Consider the following 24,234-nt stretch of genomic DNA (forward strand, 5'->3'; position numbering starts at 1 on the left):
GATTGCACTGATGATGTTTCAGTTGCTGCAACACATCTGTTAGCCTTTTGTCCATGTTGTACTGAAGCTACTGGTGAAGTATTCACTTTTTGAATGAAGTTTTTCAAGATTGTCCAACACTTATAAAACTGAGTGTGACAGTTCCTACAGATATACTGTGGCAAAGTGGAATCCTGCCACACCACAACACAAACTAGCTTCTTCCCCTCTGTTATCAGAGTTCTGAACAGTCCTTCCTTTTGCTAGGATTCTGCCTGATTCACCTCTACTCCATTGCAGACATTGGACTTTGTCTCTGGAACTGGTGTGTTATAATGCTCAGAACTATATTCTCCACACTAACCTTTCCTTTGCCCTACCTATTTTAGGTGAGCCTGGCTTGATTGCATTTATGTACAGTGTTATCTGATTTGATTGGATAGCATGCAAAACAAAGCTTTTCAAAGTAACTCAGTACATCTGCCAATAATAAAACCTAAAACTAGATGTCTATAATCTTTTGAAATTAAACATTGCCCAACCAGCACAAGATTGCATTTATTCATGTTAATCCTTTGTGTCTTGCTGACACTGAAAAAGGGTGCAAGATTCTTTAGACTCATCATTTAGCTGTTGAATAACTATTAACTGGGTTCCTGCTTAATTAATGTTTCTATACTTAGCTGACGATTCAATTTCAATAGGTTTGTTTTTATCTGCATTCTGGGTCAAGGGATGAACCATGGACATATGAACATTCAAATTGTGATCCTTCTCGAACCGCTACTCACATTGGTCACAAGCAAATTCAAGTTCAGCTTCTGCCTTGTGCCTGGTCATATGGTATTTCAAGGATGCTCTTTGCCTGTACTGGAAACCACAAACTTCACACTGCAAAGTTTTTGCTCCAGTAAGGCACATTTGGTGAACTGACAGGTGTTTCCGCTGTTTGAAGGTCTGTCCACATTCAGCACAAATGTAGCATTTTACAAATGGAGTCGTTCTTTCTCCCAAGTTGTCCATCAGCGTGTGAAACCAGCATTCATCTTCCTTCTCCATCAATGCCAACTGGCTGACTGATCCATCCCAACTCAGCTCCTCACTTTGATCCTGGCAGGGATTTACCTCAATCCAGTTTTGAGTTGCACTCCAAAATCAAGGCTTTTCAACTCCAGAACCTGATTGCTCTCCTTCAGCTGGTGTGTGATGGAAGCGAGATGGTCATTTTCAGACTGGGCATTGGTGAGCACATTTCTCATCTGTTTCAGTTCCGCCTGTAGTTCTGGGATAAGCTGCCATCTTTTACTGGTTACTTCAAGAACCTGTGGTAATGGATCCATCTTGGTCAGTGTTATAAATGTAAGGACAGTTGTCAGCCTTATTCAGGACGTCTTGGTGCAGGGGTTGTTCCCCAAGTCCAGCCCATCTGGGCCAACCTCAGGATAAAAAGGAGGGTCAATAGCCCCATTGTCCTTTCTTGGTTCTCCTCCATTTACAGTCAATCGTATCAGATGTCTTCAACGGGGGTAATCTTCAATCTTCACGACGGTTGGTGTCGTAGTAGCACCTGGTACAGTCCCCTCCAATACAGTCCCAATTTCGTGCAATCCCAGTCCCTTATCAGTACGTAGTCTCCCAGTAGTATGGACTGTGTCTGTGTTCAACTGGCAGTGGCTTCTGTGTTTCCAATCCCTGTGAATGCAAGACTGACAAGGTTGTGCTTAATTGCTGTGCGTATGTAACTAATTCATCGCTGAGGGCCTGGAGGTCAAAACTAACTTCCACACACTTTAGTGTCCTATTCATTCCCTCAACTAATCCAGAATTCTATGGGTGGTGGTAGATGTGAGATCACTCTTTAACTACCTACAAGGCAGACGATTTAAAAATAGATTATTATTTTTAAAAAACAATTAAAAAATATTCCCAATTGTTCCAATCTATCTTTCAAATTTCAAATTTACAATTAACAGATTTTGTTCTGAGATAAAGGCATCTCTAATCTCATCTAACACATCTACCTGGATGCCACGTGGCCATCGTGGAACTCAGGCCTTTATATGAACTCAATTAAAATGGTAAGAAATAGGAAGAAAATAAACTTAAAGTTAAGAGAAAACAAAGAATAAACAATTAATTTTCATAGATTACAAGCTAATTCAATGACATCCTATTTCATCTGACACAGACTATTTCATCAAAAGGAGCATATTTATGAATATATAAATATAGCCTGGGACTGGATGTCAAGTATCCCGATAGGCTTTGGGAGAAATAAAACAGACAGAGCGAAATCCTGAACAAAGGAGAATAGAGCTGCAAGTATCTAGGCAGCATAGCCTTAAAAAGAACAGTGAAAGCCTTCTAGTCTGATGAGGGACAGAACTTGGATGAGTGACAACTCAAAATAATGAAGATCTATCAAGTCTGATAAGGGACACAACTTGGATGAGTGACAACTTGAAAGAACATTCTAGAATACTTTGAGAGAGTTTTGGATTAGAACAAATACTTCCCTTCAAACATTAAAAGAAAACTAGTATAAGGTAGAAATACCTTAGGGGGCGCCATCCTGTATGGTATGGCTGCCCAGCCTCCAGCTGTCCATTTTTTCACCTCTTTTCAAATTTTTTAGTGAGTTATAGTGTTTTATTTCTGGAGCTCTAGTCTTTTTTATGTGGGGTGTGGGGGCGGGGGGGAGGGGGGGGAGGGGGAAACTGCTTTTCAGGGTCCCTACCTGGTCGGAGAGGCGGCTTTTCTCAGGGCAGCACTTTCGACCCGTCCTCGCGGCCTACCAGCGGGCCTGGAGTGGCGTTTCCTGTCGGGACCGGCCAGAACCTCGGCTTCGGCGGTGGCACAGCGCTGGAGCGCTCTCGCGCGGGGGGGGGGGGTGATGCCTTGCTCGGGTCGCCGTGCTGGAACTCCGGTATGCTGGGACCGCCTATTTGGTGGCACTGAACTTTACATCGGGAGCCTGGGATCTCTCGCCGAGATCGCCAGTGGTGAAGCTCCATCCTGCGCGGCCTGTCGGCTTCGGAAGCCGCGGTCTCCCGTAAGGAATCAGCCGTTCCAGGTTTCCCATGCCGCTGTAAGGATTCTCCCAATGCTAGAGCACCATCATCCGACGAGAAGGGCCTGGAACATCGGCCCTCCGTAAAGGCAACTGCGGAGGCCAAAATAGGCCCGACTATGGGTGGACATGGGATGGGGGGGGACTGGACATTGTGCCTTCCCTCACAATGGGAATTGTGGGGGGATGTTTTTTATGTTTAAATTTCTTTATTATTGTTATGTCTGTATTCTTTTTTATGTGCTGTATTAGCAATAAGCATTTCACTACACCTATTGGTGTATGCAACCAATAAAAAACTTTGAACCTTTGAACATTTGAAAAGAACGGGAAAAACATACATCTGGTACACATATTTGTCTGAGAGGAGTGAGCCAGAGTGGCTCAGCCCCCTTGCTTCCAAAGATATCGCGTTGCACATTAGAGGCGTCCCTCTGTATCAATTTTACATGCCCCTCCCTTGTCTGACAGAGCCGTTCTGTTTAAAATAATCTTTGTTTCTGCGGGGACCAATTTGCAGAATTCGTAAACTAGGACATTCCCCTGGGAGACTTTGTGAACTGGGACTGGGAGGGCTTGCAAAAGTCGTCTTCTTGTTGGAGTGAGGTTAAAATGAACAAAGGGAGTAGTTTAATGTAATGGTGGGAAGGATAATGTTCAAAATGGGAGTGGTCTGAGCTGTGATTGGACAGTGATCCAGATTGTGATTGGCCAGAGTTCCCCCTCTTCTATAGACAGGGTCGCCATGCCAGACATAGGGTCTTGAGAGGACTTACTGGTACCGGGTTTGTTCTTAACTACTAATTGCTGTTCTCCGAACTCTTATCAGTGCTTTTTTTCTCTGCCTTAGGCCTTTTCTCCTATACCTCTGCCCACTGGCATCCCATCTGAAGTACTTTCCATCCTTTAATAGTTCCGTCTTTATTCCTCAATTCAATCCCTCTTTTACAAGCATTGCCCATCTAACTTCTATCTCACATTTCCTCTTGCTTCTTTTCTGCCTCACTCTCTCTCGCTCTGCCTTCAATAGTCTCCACATTCCATATTCGTCCTACTGGCCAAGACTCATCACTCAAACATTTGGTCAATTTATAATTAAATATTCTATAATCCTTGTTGTTCTTATGACACAAATAACACATGTGTTGTACAGCCGTCTTTCAGTCACTCTGATCCAAATTATTCCCATGTCTATCCAATCTCCAAATCACTACTTACTTAGTACACACATTGTAACAAACCTTTTCAGCCTGTTATGCCCAATCCTTTATATTAGTAACAAACCTTTGCAGTCTGTAATGCCCAATCCTGGCTACTCTCTCTGGTAGCAAATTCACAACCGTCTTTTCAAAACACTGTCTCTTCAAGACACATTTTCTTTTCAATACACTTTTTTTTAAGACACCTTCCAATACACATTAGTGACAAAAACATTTTAGTCTTCCGTGCCCAATCCTTTATTTTACCCAATTCAATACACAAGCCAATCCTTTACACAAGTGGTCTTACCTTCACTGTCTGCTTCTAAGGATCTTGTCTGGGAACCAGATCAACCTCAGACTGAGGGACCATAGCTTTTTTCTGGGAGCTTCTTCGGGAGGTCGGACTCAAAGGGTCCGACTAGAGCTCAGTTTTCTCCCCTTCAGATCCCGGTCAACTGCACCCTCTTACTCAGTCATCTGTTGCTGGTCCCAGTGAGATCCCTGCCGACTAATGCCAAATGTCAAAGTTCGTCTCTTAAAAAGCAGACAGTAAAAACATTGTTAAAGGTAAACCATGGCAATCTTTAATCAATTCGTCAGATGGGAGTGGCAAGATCTACAATGAGCACAAACGTTTTGCTCAGTGCTTCTCGGGCTCCACTCACAGAACAAAGGAAAGTTAGCGCAATTATGTTCTTATGTAAAACACTCCTACCAAGTCTGAATATGGCATGACTGAAAGATTCTATAGCCTTTCAGAATATAGGAAAAGCTGGGTCCAAATCAAGCTCATCCAATAACAAATTATTACTTATCTCTGGAACATCAGCTATTTTTTCAATCTTGGCTTCTTTATGGCTTTGAAAGAAGCACATGTCATTACGCAGGTTTCCATCTTAATGTATTTATTAAAAAGACAACCTGTCCTCCATATTATGTTCCATATAATTTTCAAAGTCATTCAGACTTGGCACCGAGCCATTCTTTTGATCTACTAGACCATGCTTTTGTAGAAGAACTACTCAATTTTGTAAAGTATATTAGATTTGACTATTAGCTCTTTCACCCTCATAGCTGAAATCTGTGATGTAGAAGTCTGTCATTGCGATGGTTTACTGTACTGTACTGGCATTGCTGCTGACACTCTGCTTTAGCATGCTGGTGTAGAGGAGTCATCTCCATTGTTGGTTCATCTCATCCTGACCCACTCATCTCATCTGGTGCATGAGGCCAGTACAAAAAGAAAGATCAAATCAATGCTGGGTAACAAGAAACATTTTAAAAACTCCAGCTCAGAAGCAGCAATATGGTGAACTATGAATGACTAATTAACTTCTTTCAGTTTAGTTTGTTTTTATTGATCAATTGATTGATTAAAAGACACAAAATAGAAACAAACCCTTCAGTTCTCCGAACCCACGCTGACCATCGACCACCTGTTCACATGTGTTCTATGTTATCTCACGTTTGCTTCCACTAGCAACAGTTTGCAGATTTTAATTAACCTATAACTCCGCGTGTCTTTGGTAAGGAGGAGGAAACCTATGCAGACACAATGAGAACGTGCAAACTCTACCAAGACAGCAACCCGAGGTTAGGATTGAGTCCAGGTCACTGGTGTTGTGAGGCAGAAGATCTTTCAGCTGCACCACTGCTGCAATGCTCATTAATACCATGAATTTGACTTAGATTGGAGAGATTACCATTGTTTCTGATTTGTACCTAACTTCCCTGACGGACTAGTGGCATGATTGATTGAAAGAAACATGCATAAAGCATCAAGCCATTGATTTCTGTACCCTGGTATTGCAGGCAGTTTGTATAGGATGCAGTTACACTGTGGCTTTGCAAGGAGATTGCATATTGAGATTTGATCTTGTCCTCAAATATCCACCTCATGAAGTAAAAATCCTCACCCTTTGCCTTCACTGGAAAGGAAATTGTTAAATCAAAATTGTTCCCTGCAATTTTGGAATGGATGTGGAGCAGGCAATCCATCCCTACATAGATTATTCATGACTTGAGCTCATGACACAGTTTCGGCAGATATTTCCATAAAATTTGTTTTTGTAGCTAGCTGCAAACCAAAGCAAGTCATGAATAAAATGTATTCCTTCAGAATGTTGGATTAGTTTGTTCTCTCACAAGTTTACCTTCAAAAGGGTAATGTGGGCACTTAATCAGCTTGATATCCATTCCTTTTGCTGCACCGCTGGCGATGATGAGAGGAGCCATATTAAATTGTACTGCAAAGATGGTGAGGTGTGAAGCTAACTCTCACTTTTGCTTATGGGCCAGCAGTGATTCATGTTCTACTCTCCTGTACTTTAATTATTTCCTAGCATTAAAGGTTGGCCGATTTTCATGGTTCAATTAACTAATCTCAACTTCATGAGTATTCGGGCTGAGCAACAAATCTCCAAGTATGAAAACTTTTGGTTTTACTTCATCGAAAGGATTTGAGTGGCTGCAATTTCCCGATTCTCTGTTGATTGTTCAGCTTTTTATCTCGTTATGCACATGTATTGTCATGAATGCTGCCTTGTTCTCTAGCCAGATATGGAAGAAACCTCTAGGAAATCGGAAACAAAATCAGTCTTTTATTTCAGCCAACAAAAACAAACCACAATGCTTTAAGAAGTGTCTGAGGAAGGGTCTGTACCCGAAATGTCACCTATCCATGTTTTCTACAGATGTTGCCTGACCTGCAGAGTTACTCCAGCATTTTGTGTCCCCAATGCTTTAAAACCTTAATTTCACATGAAAAAGCTTGTCTCTGAATATGAAAATAGCTCCCCTAGTGTTCAGTGTATTTGCAAATATCTTTAAACTCTCCCATTTCCAATCTGAGGTATCCACCTGCATTAAGAGGATTACTATCATCCTGGCGCCAAAGAAGATAAAGTAGGATGCCGTCTCGACCCACATCCAGTGGCTCTGACATTCACCATCATGAAGTGCTTTGAGCGATTGGTGATGGCGCATTGGTGATGGATCTCAATGAGATGGAATAGAGGAAGGAGATAGAGAGCTTAATCACATGATGTCAAAACAACACATTTTCCTTGTTGATATGAAAATAAAAGAGATGGCCCTTGCCTTCAGGAAGTGCAGTGGAGTACATGCCCAGTCAGGATCAATGATTCTGAAGTGGAGACCATGAAGAGCTTCAAGGTATAAATATCAACAACAATTTGTCCTGGTCAAAGAAAATTCCCCAATGCCTCTACTTCCTCAGTAGGCAATGGAAATTCAGCATGTTTCCTATGACTGACAATTTTTTAGAAATTGTCAGTCATTTAGAAACGCAGCGGAAACATGCCCTTCGGCTCACCAGGTCCACGCCGACCAGCGATCCACACACACTAACACTATCATCCTACACACACCAGGGACAATTTACAATTTTACCAAGCTAATTGGTGTACAAACCTGTACGTTTTTGGAGTGTGTGAGGAAGCCGGAGCACCCGGAGAAACCCACGCAGGTCATGGGGAGAATGTACAAACTCCGTTCTGACAGCACCCATAGTCAGGATCGAACCTGGATCCGTGGCGCTGTAAGGCAATGGCTGCACCATCATGCTACAATTTCTACAGATGCACCATAGAAAGTATCTTAGCCAGATGCATCAGAGCTTGGTATGGCAACTGCTTTGTGGAGTATTATGAACACAGCAGCCCACCATGCATACGGCCCTTCCTCCCCATCGATTCCATCTACACCTCACTCTGCCTTGGGAAAGCAGCCAACCTAATCAAGGGCCACTCACACATCCTGGTCATTCTCTCTTCTCCCCACTCCCATCAGGCAGAAGATACAAAAGCTTGAAAGAACATTTCACCAGATTCAAGAATAACTTCTTCCCGGCTGTTATCGGACTGACAATGGACTGACAATGGACTGACAATGGACTGACAATGGACTGACAATGGACTGACAAATGGACTGACATTGACAATAAATTCCCAATCTTCCAAGCTACCTTGTTGCAGCCATGGAACTTTCTTTAATCTGCACTTTCTCTATAGCAGCATTATATTCCACACACTCTCTGTTTTCTCTTTTTCACAATCTGATATACTAATGAACAGTATCATTGTTTGCCTGGATACAACATTAAACAAGGTTTTTCACTGTAACTTGGTACATGAGACAATATTAAACCAAAACCGATAGCAATAGAGCTTTCAAGACCTCTTTGATTTGACATTAGTTGAAAGTAAATGCGGACTCAATTTCCCCGGAATTATTTTGTGAGGGTTTGATGGATTTAACATTGTTGAGAGACCAGAGGATACAATGGTTTCACTATCCAGCCAATTTAAAACACTTATAATACAGCCCACTGTCATGAATTACTTTTTTATTTCCTTTTTCCCATTTTCCTTGTTAACTTCACTGAAAGAGTTGACGAGTTCCAATGTTACTATATTGGTCCACAGCGCACATCAAGCAGGGACGATAATAGGTTGTCAGTTTCATATCACCCATTTTAATCCAATACTCAATGATAAAATTGGCCCTAATGAATTTATGTCCCCTCATTCCAGAGACAAAGCTACATAGTCATCCTGAAATAGGGCTCTGTTCCTCATTGTTACGAACAATATTGCTGGGTTATATCACTTGCACTCTGGATATGATTATGGAAACTTTTTGTTGTGCTTGTGAGCAAGATAGTTAATGGTCTCTGTGTTATTGAAGGAATGCCATTTGCAGTGATATTGGAAGTGTCTTGAAATAAGGCTGCCCTGTTTGTTTATTTGATTGCCAATAAAATCCACCTTCTGTTTTCCCAGCTGCTATTGGGATCACAGTTTTTTCTATTGATCCTTGTTATTCTGTCAGTCGTTGCCAACATTGCTCCCGCTGTTTACTATTAAAGTACAAGGCCATGTACAGCTCTTGTATGAAACCAAATGCTATTTCTAAGATCTGAAGACCTTTCATCATAATTCAATCTGTGGAAAAAAAATAACAAGTCCCCCACTGTAAAATAACCTCTCTGAATCTCAACGTGGGCAATGTCAATGGTTTTCTGAGAAAACACACGATTCTTCTAACTGTCAATCAAAGTATAACCTTAAGATGATATTTTAGTTAGTAAGGAAAATATGCAAGTAAGAATTTAATTGTTCTGTCTGGGACATATGACAATAAAACACTCTTGACTCTTAACATAGAAACATAGAAAATAGGTGCAGGGGTAGGCCATTTGGCCCTTTGAGCCAGCACCGCCATTCAATATGATCATGGCTGATCATCCAAATCAGTACCCTGTTCCGGCTTTTTCCCCATATCCCTTGATTCCCTCAGCCCTAAGTGCTAAATCTAACTCCCTCTTGAAAACTCGACTTAAAGAACAAAAATATATTGGAGATGATAAAAACAGTCGATCCTCATCCTGCTGGAGAATCTGGCTTTGATGTTGGAGAATACAATCTTGATGCTATCTCATTTACTATTAAGTTTATGGTAGTTTAATTTTGGCAGGAGGTGATATCAAACACCCTAGTTCCACATTGCTATAATATCAGATGAGAAAAAAATAAGAATTGAGAGTTAATTGAGTTGATTGTTGGATTCATGGGATGTGGTCTTGGAGGGGAGGATGTTCCTCAAGCTGCGGAGCATCTTGGACAATACAGCTCATCCCCACCATGACCGTCATCAACAAACAGCTTCCCCCAAGATGCAGTACGGAACGCCACAGGAGGTCCTTCTTCCCGGTGGCTATCAAACTGTACAACTCCTCCCCCTTCTGTCGTGCGGTAGACACAACCTCTCCCTCATGACGCAATGAATACTATAAACAAACATAAAGCAGTTTCCATTTTTGCATCATTCTGAATTCAAATCAGTACATAAATGCAATTATATTTTACTTGCCAACATCACTTTTTGTGAAAGTGACCCCCCACACCCCCCCCCCCCCCCCCCCCCCCCCCCCCCCAACTGCCCCCCCCCCCCCCCCCCAACTGCCCCCCCACAACTTTGCACATATCCAATCCTTTCCACTCGTCACTTTAATTTATTGTTTCATGTATTTTGTGTTTTATGACTGTTGGCAGATCAATTTCCCTCCTGGGATAAATAAAGTTCTATCGTATCGTATCGTAAAATTCTGGACTGTTTACTTGTCAAAGGCACTGAATGTGAGCTGGAACAATGAAATTCTTACTCGGTACAGCTTTTTGCAAACATGCCCAGCTTTAAGGGCACTTTAGACACCTGCAAACGTTAGTTATCACAGTGATCTCAACCTATTCATTTCATTAGAATCAAATGATTCAAATGGACAAATGAAAAATCGTACTCCTTTGCACTGTGAGTTTGAATTGAAGAATTGAGTGAACCCTATCACCTATCAAATAAAGCTACTGAATCGTTCCATTACAGAGAACGAAATATTTAGCATTGGATTGGCCATCCCATTTACCATCAACGTAAAAGAATAAAACAAAAATAAAACAGTATATTTGGAAGAAATCAAACGAAGGCCACTAAAATCTCCGCTGACTATGGAAAGCACACACTATCAGGCAGGACGAAACCAATGTTGTCCATGACAGAAGGAAGAATGATATGTGTAATGAATGGCCAGGTACTGAATCTATCCTTCTACAACGTGATTGTTGTCATACAGCAAATCATGCATTGAATTGCAATCTTCAATGCATTGAAATACAGCTCAAGCACTGTCAACTGTTAGTCAAGGTAACTCATATTAACCTTGCAGAGTTTATTACCAGGCAACAAATAGAAAACTACATGCAGATTCTGGTCTTGCATCTTTAAATAAATCCCATTACATTGAAGGGGGGATTTAAGAAGAGTGAAAAAGATATTTCCTGATCTCAATCTATGAACTCTTAAGCTAATACAACGGCACATGTTCAAAATGAAAAATTAAGGAGAAAGTGTTTCCAGTTGTTAATAGGGGGTAGGAGCAGACCAAGTGGATGGAACTATGATGGATATTTACTATCCAGGTTCCAAAGGTTTATTGCTAACCTCAGTTTTCTAGCACAGTACAGCAACAGAAGCTGACCTAGGTTCAAACTGGCCTATTGTGGATTAAGATACGCTTCTAACCAAGAGACAATAAACAATAGACAATAGGTGCAGGAGTAGGCCATTCGGCCCTTCGAGCCAGTACCAACATTCAATGTGATCATGGCTGATCATCCCCAATCAGTACCCCGTTCCTGCCTTCTCCCCATATCCCCTGACTCCGCTATCTTTAAGAGCCCTATCTAGCTCTCTCTTGAAAGTATCTAGACAACTGGCCTCCACCGCCCTCTGAGGCAGAGAATTCCACAGACTCACAACTCTCTGTGAGAAAAAGTGTTTCCTCGTCTCCTTTCTAAATGGCTTACCCCTTATTCTTAAACTGTGGCCCCTGGTTCTGAAATCCCCCAACATCGGGAACATGTTTCCTGCCTCTAGCGTATCCAAACCCTTAATAATCTTATGTTTCAATAAGATCCCCTGTCAATCAATACACCTTTTCTATCCTCTTGACATTAATGACCCATTATCAAGAGAAACATTGATGACCTTCAGTTTAGGGCCATCTTGTTACAAAGACCGTTAAAATACCATAAGGTTCACAGTAACCTTATAAAGATTGTTGTCAGATATGGCCATGTTAACTTAATCAAATCACGCCATCCACTTGGCCTGGTCAATGTAATCATCAAATACAGATAATGTCCACTATTAGAAAAGAAGACAGTGAGGATGGGTTTGGAGAAACAGAGAAAAGATACGGAAATGCACTCAGTGTCTGTCTTTGACTGATGACTTGTTCGTCTGAGGCTCATTGGTATATTTATCTAGTATTATCAGTATTGTACTTGTGTTTTGGAAATCCTTTGTCAATTATAATTTCTGTAGAAATTACTCCTCGGAATTAAAGATGCTTCATTTAAAAAGATAACAATGATTAAACTGCTTTATTCACTGGAAGTATCTCTTCCTTGGTTGGGAGAGGGTGATCCATTGCTCAAAATAGTAATTTTTAATAGCTGAACCCATTCGGAAAATGAACTAATATAGTGACATAGCTTAGTCTTTGATGATCTGCCTAAAGTAAGGGCGCTAGATACTTGTAACAGGTTGGGCTAATGTCTTGACTTAATCTTCGGACTCTAGAAGTGGTACACACTGTATCGTCATGGAACCAATCTATTTAATGTATTGCAAGCTGGAAGGGCATAGATAGAGGCATAACAATTAATCTGTTCCAAGTAAGATTAAAATAAGATTTCCCTGAATGTACTTTTATTCTTAAATCTATAATTGTACATCCAACGATATAATAAAATATATTGTTTCAAAACCACATAAAAACATTTGCTGTTAAATTAGGAAATATAATTGCAGCCTGAGGCAATGGGGGCATATTGTTTGTGAAAAAAGGTAAAGACACAATTGCACAATTATTTTACAGCAATGTTCACAGTGGAAGAAGATAATAGAATGCAAGAGATCACAGGGCAGCTACTGTATGCTAACAGTGAGAGTTAATGCATTCAATGGCATTATCCTGGCCTCCTGTGGCTACAGGGTAACTCTCATTCCAGTTCCACTAAAGCAGGGGTGGGGAACTTTTCATGTTGGAATGCCCCATTAAGTTAGCTGTAATCTAATAAGGCCACATCCAAAAAACTTTAATTAGATATACTTCAAAATGTACGTTATTTTGGAAAATCTAACTACCGTACTATGTACTAACTTCAAGTAAATGAAAAAAATAGTTAATTCTAAAGTTAACTAACATTTTAATGACTTTATTGTGACTGTTTTTTGTGTGAAATCATTTGAATATTTGGTTGCAACTGTCGTGGTTACCAATACTAAAAATTAACTCAGGCGACGCGGAGAATTCTTCAAGAAGTTTAAACCTTTATTTGCAAATAAACGTTGGAGTACATCACTTCACCAGCCCATGTGAGCACTCTGAGGCACAAATTTTTTGCCAAATCCAAATCTCTCCAAGACTCTGAACAAGTGTGGCCACTCCACTCGATCAAACGCCTTCTCCATGTCCAAAGAGATACCAACCTCCGGCTGCGGAGAAGCACTGGGCGAATAAACTACACTGGCCAGTCAACGGATATTGGAAAAGGAATGACAATTTTTAATGAAACCTGTTTGATCTTCTGAGATTATTTTGGGAAGTTGGCATTCTAAACGGCAAGCCAGCGCCTTAGCCAAAATTTTTACATCTACATTCAAAAGTGAGATGGGGCGGTATGATCCATATTGAGTCGGATGCTTGTCTTTTTTAAGAAGAAGTGAAATAGATGCCTGTGAAAGGCTGGGAGGTAAGGAACCATGTTCCAAAGATTCTTGCAACATTTCTAGAAGTGTGATCTTATCCTTAAATTTCTTATAAAATTCTAATGGGTAGCCGTCAGGGCCCGGGGTCTTACCACTGCATCGCCATAATGGCATTATTAATCTCTTCCTGCCCAAGAGCCTGATCAAAATCTTCTGCCTCTTCTGGTTCCAGAGTGGGTATTTCCAAATCATCTAAAAAAAGTTCTATTTTCGTTGTATTTGAGGGGAATTCTGAAGTGTAAAGAGAAGAATAAAAGGCTGTGAAAATATTATTAATTTCTTTTGGATTGCTTGTTATGTTTTGGTGTGTGTCTCTTATCTGAGGAATAAGTCGTGACACGGCTTAACGCTTCAGCTGGTGAGCCATAAGCCGGCTCGCCTTGTCATCATATTCATAATAGAGACTACGGGTCCTGAGAATTAGTTGTTCTGATTGAATAGTAGCTAGAAGATTGAATTTTGCTTGTAAATCAGCACGGCTTTTATATAATTCAGCAGTGGGTGCCTGTCCAGAACCAAGAGGGATTGTGACAGGGTTTGCATTTCCTTCTTACGTTCTTTATTGGCGTATGAGGTATGAGATATGATTTGACCTCACAAGTAAGCTTTTAAAGTTTCCCAAGAGCATGATACCAACTGGGTTTTATTAGTCTCGAGGAATGTGTCGATGTAGCCGACACACAATTGCAGAATCTCTCATTGGAAAGCAAAAGGGAGTCTCGAAAGAGGTCGTTCTCTAATGTTTAAAGGAAAACCCAGGTCCAGTATCACAGGCGAGTGATCTGATATTACTATAGCAGTATATTCAATTTTCTTAACCATAGGAATAAAGGTGCTGTCTATAAAGAAGTAGTCTATTCTGGAAAAAGAGGTGAACATGAGAAAAAAAAGAGAATTGTCAAGAATCTCCAGGGGTCTACATAACCATTTTGTTGCATAAACAGTTAGAAGGTCTTTGCCAAACCAGACTATATTACCTCAGAACTAGACCTATCAAGGAGTGGATCAATAGCACAGTTCAGGTCTCCCGAAAAGATTAGCTGGTGCGTGCTCAGATCAGGGATTAATGACAAAACCTTATTTGCAAAGTGGACATCATCCCAATTAGGGGCATAAACATTCACTAAGACGACAGGTTTTTGAAAAAGAGACCCGGAAACTATAATAAACCGGCTATTAGGGTCACTGACTACGTCAGATGGTGTAAACTGTATTCTTTTGGCGATTAATATTGCCACACCCTTGGACCAGCTATTAAATCTAGAGTGAAAAATCTGACTAACCCTCGCTTAAAGCAATCTATTATGATCTTCCAACCTTAAGTGAGTTTCTGGCAGAAGTAGTATATCTGTTTTTAATTGTTTTAGATGAGGAAAAGCGTTAGCTCTTTTAACAGGACCATTAAGCCCCTTTACGTTCCAAGATATAAACCTCACAGGATGGCCTCCATCAATGTCACCATTAGCCATATTTCAAAATACATATTTCAAAAATACACACAGGGCCTGCCATCCAAAACAACACGAAGGCCGCATGTGAGAACACACAATGGAAAAAAAAAAGTAGTGTATTTGTGACATTCAACGAATGTCAACATTTCCCTCATCCGCTTACAATAACAAGAAAGAACATTTAACCCCCTAAAACCTAGATCTTCTTCCCCAACTGAGGACGATCGCAGGCATTACGAAACAAGAAACTTCCAAAGCGTTTCCTAACTAAAATTTTAAATCCAATTGAGGGTGGCTCCCTTCTTCGAAAATTGTACGGTCATTTGTTCTACCTTTAAGGTATATGGGCTAAAGATAACACAGGTCAAGCAAAGCATTACGAGAAATAAATAAATAAAAATTGTATCCCAGAGAGCAATTCTAGACGTTTATATTTTCGCTGGTTGAAAGTCCTCGACTCATTAATCAGATTCAGCAGCATAGCAGTTCAGCTCAATCGAGTTCCACAATTACAAAAATTAACAGTTTACCACCGCAGGAGGCCATGCCAATGCCGCATAAATATCCTAAAAAGTCATTGCTCGTCACGGCCGTCATCTCCCCAGCGCGAGTAGTAAAACTGTTTGGCAGCCTCTGGTGTATCAAAGTAATGTTTTAATTGTGGCCGTCAGTCGGGGACCATTATTTTGTAGAAACTTATTTTACTCTTTGTTTTTTTAAATACGTTCATTTTAAGATTAAAATAAAATAATAAAAGATGAACAAAAACATATTAATAAAAATAAAAGGATTTGTTCTCCAAAATTTGGATTCATTCAAAAGGCCGCACTTAATGGCCTAGAAGGCCGCAGGTTCCCGACCCCTGCACTAAAGGCTTCAAGGCATTATTAGCAGACCTCACTGTTCATGTTCACAACTCTTCTGCCATCACTCAGGGTATCACAGTTTGGACTGATTTTGGCAAGTACTCCCTCCTTTTCTTGCAACCACAATCTCTTTGAGAGGTCAAGACTGCCATTAAGTTGGGCTAACCACTCACAATATCACACCAGAGCACCTAGGTTTAAGGTGAGGGGGGGGGGGGGGGGGCAGGTAAGATTTAATATGAACTTTTTTTTATGCAAAGGGAGGGTTGAGGTATATGGAATGAGCTGCCAGCAGAGGTAGTTGAGGCAGGTACTATCGCAACATTTAAGAAACATTTAAACAGGTATGTGATTAGAATAGGTTTAGAGGGATATGGGCCAAACACAGGCAATAGGACCAGTGTAGATGGGACATGTTGGTCGGTGTGGGCAAGTTGGGCCGATGGGCCACTTTCCAAGCTGGATCGCTCTACTGAAACCCCATAGAAAGGAATCAATACAGGCTACACACAGTGGCCCATACACTAGGTTTTGGGGATGCCCAATTTCACAAACTGCCCAGCCTTAAAGGCACAATTGTAGGCTTTTCTAATCTAGGCTTTTCTTAGACCTTTCTAAACCTGGATAGAGTGAATGCAGAGAGGATGTTTTCATTAGTCTAGATGCCATAGCTTCAGAATAAAAGGACCTACCTTTAGAAAGATGAGATGGAATTTCTTTCATCAGAGGGTGATGAATCCGTGGAATTCATTGCTACAGATGGCTGTGGAGGCCAATGGATATTTTTAAGCCAGAGGTATAGATTCTTGATTAGTAAGGGTGTTAGGGGTTATGGGGAGAAGGCAGGAGAATGGGGTTAAGAGGGAAAGATAGATCAGCCATAATTGTTGGTGGCGTGGACTTGATGGGCAATGGCCTTATTCTGCTCTAGAATTTATGAACTAATCTGGTTTTGGCACAATATTTGATGAAGGGCTTAATTGTTTTTTTTTCTTACAGAAGAATAACATGCTGTATCAATATGGAAAATAATGTATAAAAATTGAATTCAAATATGTAAAGTGAGAGATGCTGAAATTCACTTAAATGAATTGGAAAATCTTTTACCTTTCCTTTATTTTCAAGTGACATGTTTACTGTTTTTACTGTTGGCAATGAAGTATTTTAAGTGAGGCTTTGGCAATGTTGCTCCACTGAAGATTTTCGCAGAACCATTTCGCAGAACTCAACAGCAACATCCACCAGCAAATAAACTTGGGGCTGCTGGATTGCTATTGGCGGCCAGGAGCTGTAATTATAAGTTGCTTGGAGATGGCGTTTGGCAATAGATATATTTGTGAGCAAATTAAAGAACGTTTTTACTAATGTAAAACCTAGTAATTGTTAATGCCAATGGTGTTAATGGTGTTTTTTTTAATCAAAAATAATTTATTTAAGTATGATCACGATACAAAACAAAACCGTGGTAACACTTCCGCCACCATAGTACAAAATCACCAAATTATCTAGACACTAAATTTGCAAACAACTATGACACAATCCTTACAAATATACTAAGTAACTACTATACAACTATGTCCCTCTCTAACACCACCCGGGCGCGGACGTAACCCCGGAAAAGGGGCAAGCATCTGGCACGGGCAAAGCCCTCTTCCACCTGGCGCTGTGACTCGCGGATGGCCAGCTTAGCCATGCCTAGGAGTAACCCAACCAGAGCATCTTTGGCCCTATCCTCTCCCTAGATCCCGTCACCAGGCTCCGATCATTGACAGCAGAGCCGCACCTCCACCGACAGACACTATGTGGAGTGGCGGTGCTCCTTGCCCTCCGGATCTTGGCTACAAGGGACTGGTCCTTCTACCCTCAACAGGAACGACGCTGCTCTGGGTCGTCCAAGAAGGACCTGAACTGACGCCATGAATCTACTGTGTTGGTGCATTTAAACACTGGTTTGCTTGATATTGTAGGGTTTGTGGATTGTTGCATCCACAACCTAATTTGTTGTCATATAAATAACAAGTAATTAGTTGTTCTTTTTACTGAACACCTTTGAAATATTATTAGTTTTTATTATGCTTTAATGATTTGCATCTATTATTTTGTTTGCTCACTTCACAAACATGTTTTATATTTGTTTTAACGTAAAATAACAAAATCGTGAAGCCATAATCATGACACTGATGTTTAATATAATCAATAGACAATAGACAATAGACAATAGGTGCAGGAGTAGGCCATTTGGCCCTTCGAGCCAGCACCGTCATTCAATGTGATCATGGCTGATCATCTCCAATCAGTACCCCGTTCCTGCCTTCTCCACATATTCCCTGACTCCGCTATCTTTAAGAGCCCTATCTAGCTCTCTCTAGCTAATCATACAAAACATAACTATTTGACATTATTAATCATTCTAGTACAATATCATTGGTGCTCCAGTGCTTGGGATTGGTCTATGTGAAAGGAACGAGAGGGTATTGGAGTGGGATTGAAAATTGTTTTGGGGTAGTATGACGAGATCGAGAAGGCTTGGGGATTTGAACCGGCGCTGTGTGAAGTGATTGAGAGACGGTGATGGAACAGATTGGCATTGAGTGAGGGGTCATTGTAGGGGTCAGACCAACATTGTGTCAAATGGGATTTGAGATTGGGCCGACATTGTGTGAAGTGCAACTGGAAATTGGATTTGGATGAAGATTGTATGAAGAGCATGAAAAAGATGTGGATCAGTATCATGTGAAGGGACTGATGATGGCAGATAATTATTTGCCTGAAGTACAAATGGGAATTGGGGCCGCATTTTGAAAATGGAGGGTTAGCCGTGCAGTAGGGGGAAACGCTGTGAGAGGTGAGGAAGTGGGGGCTCAAGCTGATTATATGTAAAGGGGAGGCGTGTTGGGGTGATCAGATCAAGGCTATGTATCACTAGGTATTGACCTGCCCATGTGTAAAGTGATTAGTGATGAAGGGATGATCATTGGGTTGCTAATTGTGGATTGGGAAATACATCAGCATTCCTGAAAGGGAATGGAGAGGTTGATTGATCCAGCATTAGGTGAAGTGGATGGAGAAATGAGCAGGCATTAAATGATTGGGGATTACATTTTCCTATAGTTGTTATGATCAGATCTTGGGGGCAAGCTGGATTTCAAAGTGTGATCTGGAACTGGGTGCAGTACTGATCAGGGGAAAGCAAGAACTCACTAAGTGGTTGCAGCGTTAGTTAGATGATGCTAACATGGGAGTGCCAACCAGTGGGCACACACAGGCTATTGTAGATCATTAACCTCTGTCTTATCTTAATAATAGTACTACTGTGAGAAAAACTTCATTGCACATACTCCCAATGCCGAAAGCGCAACCACAAATCACAAAAGTGCCAAACCAATTTCCATCGGGACCACATGCATGTGTAGGAAGGAACTGCAGATGCTGGTTTACATCGAAGATGGACACAAAAAGCTGGAGTAACTCTGCAGGTCAGGCAGCATCTCTGGAGAAAAGTAATAGGGGATGTTTGTGGTCGAGAATCTTTTTCAGGCTGCGAGTCCGTGGAGAGGGAAATGAAAAGGTACACAGAAAAAATGAATGAACGTTGTGCAAAAGGACAACTCAAAGCTAGCAACAATAATCAAGGAAATGTGGAGCCCACAATGGTCCATTGTTGGCAGTGGAGAAGGTGATAACGAGTGATACAAACAGTGAAATTCAGCAGGACAACAGTGAAACTACATGACTACATGAGTGCCTGGTTCTCAGAAGAACCTGGTGAAACTCCTGAAATAGTCATTTTGGTGGTTTACTCTTTAAAGCTGTGTTTGGCAATTAAAATTCAGGCATGGGAATACCATTTTGATACAGCACAGCTGATGCAATATTCTGCTTCGTCTGCTTCATCATTTACCTCTGTCAGCATACGTATTTATTACCCATGGTAGATTGGATGGACCCATATCTGAATCAGAAATTGAATGTTTGGAACAAGTAATGATATAACAGACACAGCATGGTCCATGGGTGTCACAGATAAGGGCCAGAGAAGATATTGTTGATAAGTCTCTGTATAAGAGATGTGCAAGCTAAAACTTAGGATCATGGACTGAAAGCAAGACATTGACAGGAATAGGCGACTGGTTAGCTAGTAGAAAAGAGAGCCTGGAGATAGTAAAAAGGTGCTTACACAGGGTGGAAATATGTAATTCTATCCCACAAGGATTTGTGGTTCAATGGTTCATTAGTGCTCCTATTGTTAGTTGTGCAAACGCACAGTGAAATTCCTTTCTTTCCAACAGTCCAGCAGAGTATTGCCAGAGTATTGGCCGTTACCAGATAATAACCTCTCTCAAACACCCAGCAGGCATCCTCAGTTGGGGAGGACCTCTCACCTGAGTTATTTCAAAGAATCATTTACTAGTTGGAGGTTCGTTGCTGGTGGATTTTTCTTTTGGCTGTTGCTCTGATCCTGCAAATGTTCTCACAGTTGGTTCAAGTTGTGTTAATCTGCAGGGACCTCTGTGGCAAACACTGAAAGACTACTTGCTGACTTCAAAAATTGTCTGCGTAAACCAGTTGCTTCTGGACATGAATTAGTTAGTAGTATTCCCTTTGGAAAACAACTTGGCTAGAAGAATGAGAATACCAGGGCACGATGGTGGAAGGAAAGATGGGAGGCGAAGTGGCTCAATGGTAGAGTTGCTGCCTTACAGCGCCAGAGACCGGGCTTCGAACCTGACTACGGGTGCTGTCCATACTGAGTTTGTATGTTCTCCCTGTGACTGCGCAGGTTTTTCCCGGGTGCTCCGGTTTCCTCCCACACTCTAAAGATGTACAGGCTTGTAGGTTTCGGTAAAATTGTAAATGGCCCCTAATTTGCTGGATAGTGTTAGTGTACGGGGTGATCGCTGGTCAGCACGGACTCTGTGGGCTGAAGGGCCTGTTTCCACGCTGTATCTATAAACATCTAAAAGAAAGGAGGGGAAGGGTTCTGTGGTGGGAAGTCATGTCTACACAAGATGTTTCTTTGCTACTTGGCAGCTCAGTGATGAATGCATACTTGTATCCTGGTAGCACCTCATTCCGTGCTTCTGTTGGTTTACTGCACCCTGCCCATTCAGCTACTGGCAAACCAACCAGTCTATTACCTGTAAACAAATTAGTGCCATCACTGACCACTGTGCCATGCATCAATTCTACCCTTAGTTTAGTTTAGAGATACAGTGCGGAAACAAGCCCTTCGTGCCACCGAGCCCACACCGACCAGCGATCCCCGCACAATAACACTATCCTACACACACTGTAATTATGCTCCTAAAGCTTATCCCCCCTAGTCTAGTTCAGTCAAGCACTGGTTCAAATCATCTTTATTCTACCCAGATACAAATGATCTCCCTATACAGTACCTAACCACCGCTGGTCCGATCCTTGTCTCTGCTCGTTCAAGCCCTTCAGCCTCGTGCAAGCAGCCACTTCCAGCAGGCCACACGATCCCAAGTGCACCTCCAGAAGATCCTCATGGGGTTCAACCTTTTATAGGCCATTGGACCTATGGGGCAGAACTACATGGGGGAGGCAGCCCCTACAAGCCAATCATACTTATCGATCACATTATACAGTTATTGACAGTTCCCTAACCCAATTACAAAGTACCCTATTACAATGTTTCTATAGAGGCTTCTAGAAGGAAGTCAGTTAATTAAAGTAATGCAACATTTTCCCAGGTTGTATAAACAAGTCAAACAAGGTTTCACACTTCAACCAATCATCAAACAGCAGCACAAACACTCCCCAACATTATTTACAATACATTTTCACATCCCCTTCTACAACCAATCCCCACTATGCATTTGCAGACCTTCTTATCTTTCTGCAAACCTTCATACATATTAATGAAGTTAGGACATCTGGACCTCTCCTTATCACCAACTTCCATCTAGGATCCTGACTCTTGGGAGCCGTGACTCCATCTTGCAACTTTCACAGGAAGAGACCAAGCAGGCTCTGCAAATACAAAGATCCTCCACTTTGTGACCTCTTTAATTTAGCCAATATTAACAACACTAGCGACAATTTACAATTTTACCAAGCCAATAAGCCTACAAACCTGTACTTCTTTGGAGTGTGGGAGGAAACCGGAGCAGCCAGCGAAAACCCATGTAGGTCATGGGGAGAACGCACAAACTCCCTACAGACAGCACCCATAGTCAGGATTGAAGCCATAAATCTGGCGCTGTAAGGCAGCAACTCTACTGCTGTGCGGCCTTTTTAAACACGAGCAGCAGTGTTTACTAAATCTCTTTATTTCCCGACCATCAGTGTTGCCACTTTACTTCTTGTATCACATGATTGAGCTTTACAGCAACATTCCTGGGAGAATTCTTAATCTCCATCATTCACATCTGATCCATTCCTTTGATCTAGATCTAGTCACTTCTTCAAATAACGCTTTTAAATTTGTTGAACATGGTTTTAACAAAGCCCATGTAGCTGTCTTTGTTTGATCACAAATGATGAGTTCTGAGATTTTGTTCATAACTAAACATAACTGCATCCTGTAATGGAACAGATGTGTTTCATCGCTGGTCCTGCAGTGCCCAAATGAATGTACTGCATGAATGCATTTCACTAGCATATTTATATAAATCCTGTTATGCGTCTCATTTATTTTCTACAATGAAAGAACCTTTCCTTTATGCTTTGTTACTTACTTTCCACACGTTTGCTCACTGCTACATGAGGAATAACGTACTAAAATTCCTCGTGCACCCAGAACCAAGGGCCAGAATGGCCAAGGGCTTGGTTGCATCAACATGCACAATGACAAGAGAAGCATGTACAAAGTGCAAACAGACAATGAAATTATTTTCTTACAAACAGGCCAGTGGAGTGTTACCATACCCAAGCACATCCCCGATTAGCAAGTGTACAGAAATAGTCCACTGATCCTACGTGCAATTGGTGCCATGTTTTCCCTCCATTTTCAAAATGCAGTCCGCGCTTTAGTTGTTATGAAGATTGTCCGCTCCATGCTAGTCCGAGACTGCTGCGAGTCTCCATCCATCGCCTTCTTTGAACGTCTTGTGGTGGGATCATTAAGATCTGGAGCAGAAGAACATCTTTACTGATTGTGCCTTGGAAGAGGAAGGACTGGAATTGATTCATCAATATGCGAGGCAAGGGATTGTATTTCTTGATTAGTACAGGTGTCAGAGGCTATGGGGAGAAGGCAGGAGAATGGGGTTAGGGGGGAGAGATAGATCAGCCGTGATTGAATGGCGGAGTAACCTTGATGGGCTGAATGGCCTAATTCTACTCCTATCACTTATGATCTTATGACATTATGACTGTTTTTTTAAAAACCAAGAACAAGTTTTGCATAATGTGGGATTTATTTATCAAGGATCATAAGACCAGGAAGTGTCTAGTCCAGAGATTGAGATGGTGGTGGTGCCCTAGGGTGAAGGTAAATATTTAATGTACCCAGCAGATGTCCATTCCAGCTTTGCCCTGCCATCTGGGACAAAATTGTTATTCGAGACTGTCCTCTGTAAAACATTGTAGTCCAAGTTCCCATTCCACAATGCCACATGTTGGGATCACAACTGGAAGGAGTTCTTGGAGTGACGTACAATAAATTGGAAATGGAAGTGAAACAATCTTCAAGGCCATAATGATGAAAATTGAAACACTTTTCAATAGAAATTCCAGGAAATATTGATCTAACAGAATTCCTCCCAGCTACTGGCAAGGTTATCCAATGAGAACTGGGGGTAGACTAAATAACTTCATTCTTGGCCAGCATGGACACTATGGGATGAATGGTCTCCATCGTTTTAAACTTTATTATCTGGTGCAGCAAAGTAACCCTTCTTTGCTGCTCTTGGCAGGAGAGTGCGACAGTTCCTATCATTTTCTAATCACTGACATGTCACATAGTCAAACCCATCCTTCATAGCCAAACCCATAGTCAAACCAAGAAACCAAGAACCAAGAACTTGAAGGAACCAAGTTATCGTGTGTGGGCTCGGGACCACACCTCCCCAGTACTTGTGGTATTGTATGTTGAAGGAACCCAGTTATCGTGTGTGGGCTCGGGACCACACCTCCCCAGTGCTTGTGGTATTGTCGGCGTGTGCCAGGCAAGTGAGAACATTTTGAAATGGAGGCAACCTTCCAGAAAGTGATTAAACCTGTCTTCTTTGGTATCGTTATATGCTCAGGATTTACATTTACAAATTGGACGGGCCAACAATAAAAATGCTGTACAGGCACACCCCAGCTTACATAATAGGTGACTTCTGTAAACTTGCATTTATAGAAGC

This window comes from Amblyraja radiata, chromosome 7, assembly GCF_010909765.2.
Source record: "Amblyraja radiata isolate CabotCenter1 chromosome 7, sAmbRad1.1.pri, whole genome shotgun sequence".
NCBI lineage: Eukaryota > Metazoa > Chordata > Chondrichthyes > Rajiformes > Rajidae > Amblyraja > Amblyraja radiata.